At 40.5% G+C, this 6324-nt stretch overlaps 1 protein-coding gene across 2 annotated transcripts in view; it reads right to left on the bottom strand.

Annotated features, from left to right (window-relative positions):
• Positions 1–2109, bottom strand: part of Pde4d (phosphodiesterase 4D) — a 1511116-nt gene extending 1509007 nt beyond the window's left edge. Inside the window, exons 1-2 of one of the 2 annotated variants that reach the window (XM_031359970.1) lie at positions 1956–2109; positions 551–713 (exon numbers count right to left, since the gene is read on the bottom strand). The gene's annotated coding sequence lies outside the window, so the exon portion shown is untranslated. The remainder of the gene's footprint in view (positions 1–550; positions 714–1955) is intronic. The other variant, XM_031359969.1, reaches the window with a different exon arrangement.
• Positions 2110–6324: the final 4215 nt, after the last annotated feature.

Below are 6324 nucleotides of genomic sequence, written 5' to 3'. Positions count from 1 at the left end.
TTTTGGAGGGGAAACTGGGAATGGAGAAATTTACATGTAAATAAAGAAAATATCTAATAAAAAAATGGATAAAAAAACCAACAGATTTACATAAATTAGCTCCCATTGGGCAAGGCATCATACACATTTGAGGATAGCCCGCTCTGCTCTCTCTATAGTGAGTTCAAGGCCAGTGTGAACTGTGTTACAAGATCCAGACTCGGAAAGAAAGAAAACATTAATACCTAAAGTGGCATTTTCAGCATCATATTTGATTCGTTGGAAGAAGAAAGCTCTGTCTGTCTGTCTGTCTCTGTCTCTCTGTCTCTCTCTGTCTGTCTCTTTCTGTCTCTGTACAAATGTATTCATTTCCATATTTACTGGGAAAATAAATTACACCACAACTTTAAAAAAAAAAAAAAAGGGTATTTTGATGAGCCAGGAATGAAAGGTGATTATTTAAAACTGGTTTCCCTATGTGGGTCATCAAACCTTCACTAAATACAGTTAGTTTAAAATGAACATTTGCAATGTCAGAACATGATAATTCTAAAAATACACTCTTCCTTACTGTGAAAGTCTTCTCTAAAAACTCACACACTGAGGCAACGCAATGATTTCATCTTTTCCGGCCGCATCCTGGGAAGCAATTTTTTCCCAAGGCACAAGGTTCAGTACACAGCAGGGAAGCAGCCAGATGGTTAGCAGGACTTCCATGGATTCTCGGAAGCTAACTGTAGGAAGTCAAGGAAAACCGGGCTATCAGAGGAACACATTCTCTCTGTGGGACCCTGTTCTGTAACAGTCTAAACAAATGTCTCTTGTTAAGTCTCCTGATACATGCAGAGCATAAAATGGTAGAAGAAGGAACTGTCGTAGATTGCACTACACTGTATTCTATGATATAATATGCTACAAATGTGAAATACACAAAAAATGGCCAAGAAGGGGAAATGAATGTGACTTGATATTACAGACATTCAAGTATTGAAATATCACACCATGCTTAAGAAACAAGCATAATTCCAAGTGTTATTTTAAAGTTGAAGATTTTGAAAGATGGTAAAATCGACCAATAGAAAAGTCAACCTCCTTTGAAACATAAGCTTACAAGGAAGATTTTTTTTTTTGAATGACCCTTCACTATAGGTTTAAAATCTCTAGTCCAGACATCAGATTCTAAAATGCTTTAGAATATAAACTTGTCTTAGCATGAACATGATGCCACATGTAGGAAATTCCACATCAGACATCATGTATGATTGTGGTCAGAGTTCAAATACAAGCATACCAAAAAATATCATGTAAGATTAGCCTGAGGAAGTATGAAAAAGATAGATATGAAACACACAGATTTCATGTTTAAGTTTAGGTTCCACGTGTGTGCACATGTTATGACTTGTGAAAATGCAAACATTTGTGGTTAGAAGCATTTCAGAGAAGGGACGTTCACCTTGTACAGCCTAGGAAACAATCACACCCAGTTTGCCAACAAAGCTCTTCCTAGACATACAGTCCACTTTGAAATTCAGTTGGTTAATCACAAAAGCCCAGCAAACCTTCATGAAGTCATCTGTTCTTCCTGACTCCTCTACTTTTTCCTTTTGAATTCATACACACACACACACACATACATACACACACACACACACACACATACACACACACACACACACACACACACACACACACACACATTTATGCAAAGGCCAGAGCATCTTTCATGGTGCCTACTCTAAGAGTCAGTCCTGCTGTGGAGACAGACCTTTTCAGTTTACTTTTTGGTTACTGTTGTTAATTCACATTTTATGGATTTATAACAAACTTCATATTTTTACTTATGTTTACTAATTTTGATCATATTCACCACCACCACCCACTATTTCTACTGACTCTTCCAGAGTCCAGATCCCAAGTCTCCTCCTAAGGTCATGTCCAATGTCTTTAGTAACTTACAGGTACTGAATAGTGCTTACCGTGTAGGTACAGTTGTGAGCCCATCCACATGGTTGGCCTACCATGGACCATACTCCTAAAGGAAATGGACTCTCACTCTCCCAAGAAGCCATCAGCTGTTACTAGCTTCTCAGCTAGGGTTAGAGGCTTATGAGCCCTTCAACTGTCTATGCTAGAATGTTGAGGGCCTTGAAATTGTATAGGTCTTGTGCAAGCAACTGTAGCTACTATAAGTTCATGAGTACAAAACTCTTGTCCTAGTCCTTCATAGACTCTGCCCTTATAACCTTCCCATCCCTTTCTCTATTCCTCAATGTTCCCTGAGTCTTGTGGGACCTTCTTGGACACAGAAGCTTATTCATATTTTAAAACTTAGACCTTTTGCTGAGCGGTCTCCCTATGATTCTAAACTGACTAATCCTGGTACTACATCTGCTATGGGGACAGGTCTACCTCTATGCTCAGCTCCGGTTTGTCTGCTTACTTCTCTGTCCAATGGCAGAAACTCCTGCATCTAATTCTTTCTCCCAGAATTCCTCACTCTCCTAGAAGATTCTCTCTCCACTTCCTGCCCAGCTGTTGGCCATCACATCTTTAGTATAGCCAACTAAATATAAATTCTAGATTGCCTTAGGCAGATAAGGAAGAATAATTAAATATTTACAGAATATGAGACCAGTGATGGGCCACAGAAATGGCAATACTAGATTCCTACCAGAATTTAACTCTCTGCTGGTTCACAACTGACCATCGAATATATAGACATACCTTTATACAATGTACCCTCAGAGCATGATATAGAAGTCCCATTTATGACTGAGCTCTCCATAGACTTGTAGTTTTTGCACTTTAGTATATTCACAAGTTGCTACCTTAACTGCTATCCATTCCACAAAGAAGCTCCTCTGGTGAGGACTGTGAGCCACACTAATCTGTGGTATGGAGTTTGAATTTAGAGAATGGATGAATACTAAATCAGTTTAGGAAAACAAAATAACAGTAATAGACTAATTCCTGGGACCTATGAGCTCCCAAGCCAGGAGTTCTTAGTTTATGGTACCAGGCATGTACTTCCTTTGACATGATGTACCTTCCATTCAGTTTATGTTTAAGCCTTCATTCATTCTTTTTTTTCTGTAGGTGCAGCAAACTTTATTGATGGTATTCAAGAGAGCAGAGAGGGCTCCCTAGGCCCCTCCTGTTATTATGGGGGTCTGGGATGGAAATCATAAGGGAGATGCTCCGTGTTGGGGTAGGGACTTCTCAGCAACTGAGGGCCTCTCTCTTGCTCTCAGTGTCCTTGCTGGGGTGGTTGGTCCAGGGTTTCTTACTCCTTGGAAGCCATGGAGGCCATTTGGTCTCTGTTGCTGTAGCCATATTCATTGTCATACCAGGAAATGAACTTTACAAAATTGTCTTTGAGAGCAATACCAGCCCCAGCATCAAAGGTGGAAGAGTGGGAGTTGCTGTTGAAGTCACAGGAGAAAACCTGGTCCTCAGTGTAGCCCCGGATGCTTTTCAGTGGCACCTCAGATGCCTGCTTCACTATCTTCCTGATGTCATCATACTTGGCAGGTTTCTCCAGACAGCATATCAGAACCACAACAGATATATTGGGGGTAGGAACACAGAAGGCCATGCCAGTTGAGCTTCCCATTGAGCTCTGGGATGACCTTGCCCACAGTCTTGGAAGCACTAGTGGAGGCAGGGATGATGTTCTGGGCAGCCCCATGGCCATCACTCCACAGCTTTCCAGACAGGCCATCCACAGTCTTCTGAGTGGCAGTGATGGCACGGAACATGGGCATGAGCCCTTCCACGATGCCAACATTGTCATGGTTGACTTTGGCCAGGGGGGCTAAGCAGTTGGTGATACAGGATGTATTGCTGACTATCTTGAGTGAGTTGTCATATTTCTTGTGGTTCACATCCATCACAAACATGGGGACATCGACCGAAGGGGTAGACGTGATGACCATTTTGGCCCCACCCTTCTAGTGGGCCCCAGCCTTCTCCATGGTGGTGAAGATGCCAGTAGACTCCACAACATACTCAGCACCAGCATCACCCCATTTGATGTTAGTGGGATCTCACTCCTGGAAGATAGTGATGGGCTTCCCGTTGATGACAAGTATCCTGTTCTCAGCCTTGACTGTGCCATTGAATTTTCCATGGAATCAGACTGGAACATGTAGACCATGTAGTTGAGGTCAATGAAGGGTCGTTGATGGCAACAATCTCCACTTTGCCAAGTGCAGAACAGAAAGCAGCCCTGGTAACCAGGTGCCCAATACAGCCAAATCTGTTCACACCAACCTTCACCGTTTTGTGTACGGGACAATGCTGGCACTGCACAAGAAGATGTGGCTGTCTCTGGAAGAGGGAGAAGCAGAGAGCACCCTCATTCATTCTCGATTCTCTTCTTACCTAAGTAGGGAGTCAACTAGCTTAGAAAATCAGAATTTGCTTGTGTGTGATCATGTGGACGCAAATCTCCACTCCTCCTCTTCTATTTCAAGAAAACTTACATTTTCCATTACCTTTTTAGTGAAATTATGTGTGGGGGTATGACAGAATAACACTCTCCTCCCAAGAAAATATGCATATATTCAATAATTACTGCAGGCAAGTTCTCTTTTCCTGTTTTCTAAAAATAGTAATTAGATCTGAAGACATGTTGCTATAAAACATTCTGTGTGGCACTTTCACTTGCTTCTCTTGTCTGTCTTAGAAAATACGGCCCAATTTGTGGCTGTCCAATAACTAGAGAAAACAGTCATGCATAGAGTGGCATGTTGATGCCTCTGAGGCTCTTTGGATGGTTCAGAAATCACAAAAACACTCCCCCTGTCCCCAACATCCTTTAGCTGGTCTCTTGGAGCATCCTCTTCTCTGCACACCTTGGTACTCTGACATTCACACATGAACAGAATGCACAGATGTTAAGTGAGATTCCTCATCTTCTAATTAAAAGTCAATCCTTCAAATGACCCTATTTTCTCTTGCTGACTTTGCTCTCTTCCTGAATAATCACTAGGACAGTGACTACCTGGTATTACATTAATATGTGCCTGCTTTTGAATTTTAAAGATCCTTTATTCAATACTCTTGAGTGCAGATGATGAAAAGCAATCCTACAAAGGTAAAGGATTGCCCAGGACCTTCAAGTACACAGAGAACCATTGATGCTACATCAGGCACCATAGTACCTTAGTTTCCTACATGTTACTTGATTTCTGGGATTTTATCTTCTGCCAGAGCAAGCAGTGCATGGAGGCCCCTCTGCTGTGCTCCCTGTTCCAGTATGATCTTAAACACTGTGTGGATTTTCTTAGCCAGGCATGGTGTTAGCCTGTAATATCAGTAAGGAAGGGTGAGGATGAAGTGGCAAGGTTTTGAGGTCAACATGAGGTACATATTGAGACTGTGTTCTAATTTTTCTTTAACCTAATAATGGAGAGTTTTAAACATAGTGGTTTGAAGTACAGTTCCTTTTTCATTTAAAATAATCAGAACTATTGCCTTGGAAATGCTATTTACTGATTTCTTAGCCTCAAGCACATTTCTCAACTAAGATGAGCTCACTCAGAGTTTGTTTTCTTCAAGGGACCTCAAGATTTCTGACATGTTCTTCTGTCAATGAAGCCTATAGAGCATCATTTGTCAAAGTGATGCTCCATAGGCTCTTTTCTAACAGAAAAACAAAGGCTGAGCTTCAGAATATAAAAATTATCTATGCCTAAATCTTCAGATTATTGAAATTAACAATTTTCCAGATATATTGCCTATAAAACAGTTTTAAGGAAACATAAACATGTCTAATAATGGAGAAACTCACATTTCAAACAAGCAATAATATGCCTATTTCTTCCCTATGTTTTGGACATAAGTCCGTCATTTTTGCCCCATGATGTAAGGTTGAAAACTAATTCTTTCACAATGCTGGAGATGGACCTCCCAAGACTATCACTGGCCACACCCATCAGAACTTTTATTAGCATCATTAAAGTTTTATTTATTTGATTTATAAACTCTTTCAGTTGTTCTTGCTTCCTCAAGAGCAGAAATTACTTTTAGCTCCACTACACCTTACCCAAATTCACAGTAATTAACAGAAAATAGTGGATCAGCAAACATTTATTGTGTTATATGGTTGAGTTTTCTTAACTTCCTTTTACAGAATGTTCTCTTCTAGTTTCAGACAGAAAGCCAAACTTCGTTATCTTGGCCTAATCACACCATTTCATGTTCAATATAGAGATGTAGAGAAGGCAGCATCCTTTTGTCTATCTTTTGTAGCACATACAAGTGTGGGTCCTTTCCACAGTCTGCAAGTACATGGAATTCTGTATTCTGTACTTTAAAAAAAAAAAGAAGAAGAACTATTTT

This window comes from Mastomys coucha, unplaced genomic scaffold (genome assembly GCF_008632895.1).
Source record: "Mastomys coucha isolate ucsf_1 unplaced genomic scaffold, UCSF_Mcou_1 pScaffold8, whole genome shotgun sequence".
In the NCBI taxonomy this organism is placed as follows: Eukaryota; Metazoa; Chordata; class Mammalia; order Rodentia; family Muridae; genus Mastomys; species Mastomys coucha.
This window is presented reverse-complemented; position numbering and strand designations above follow the sequence as displayed.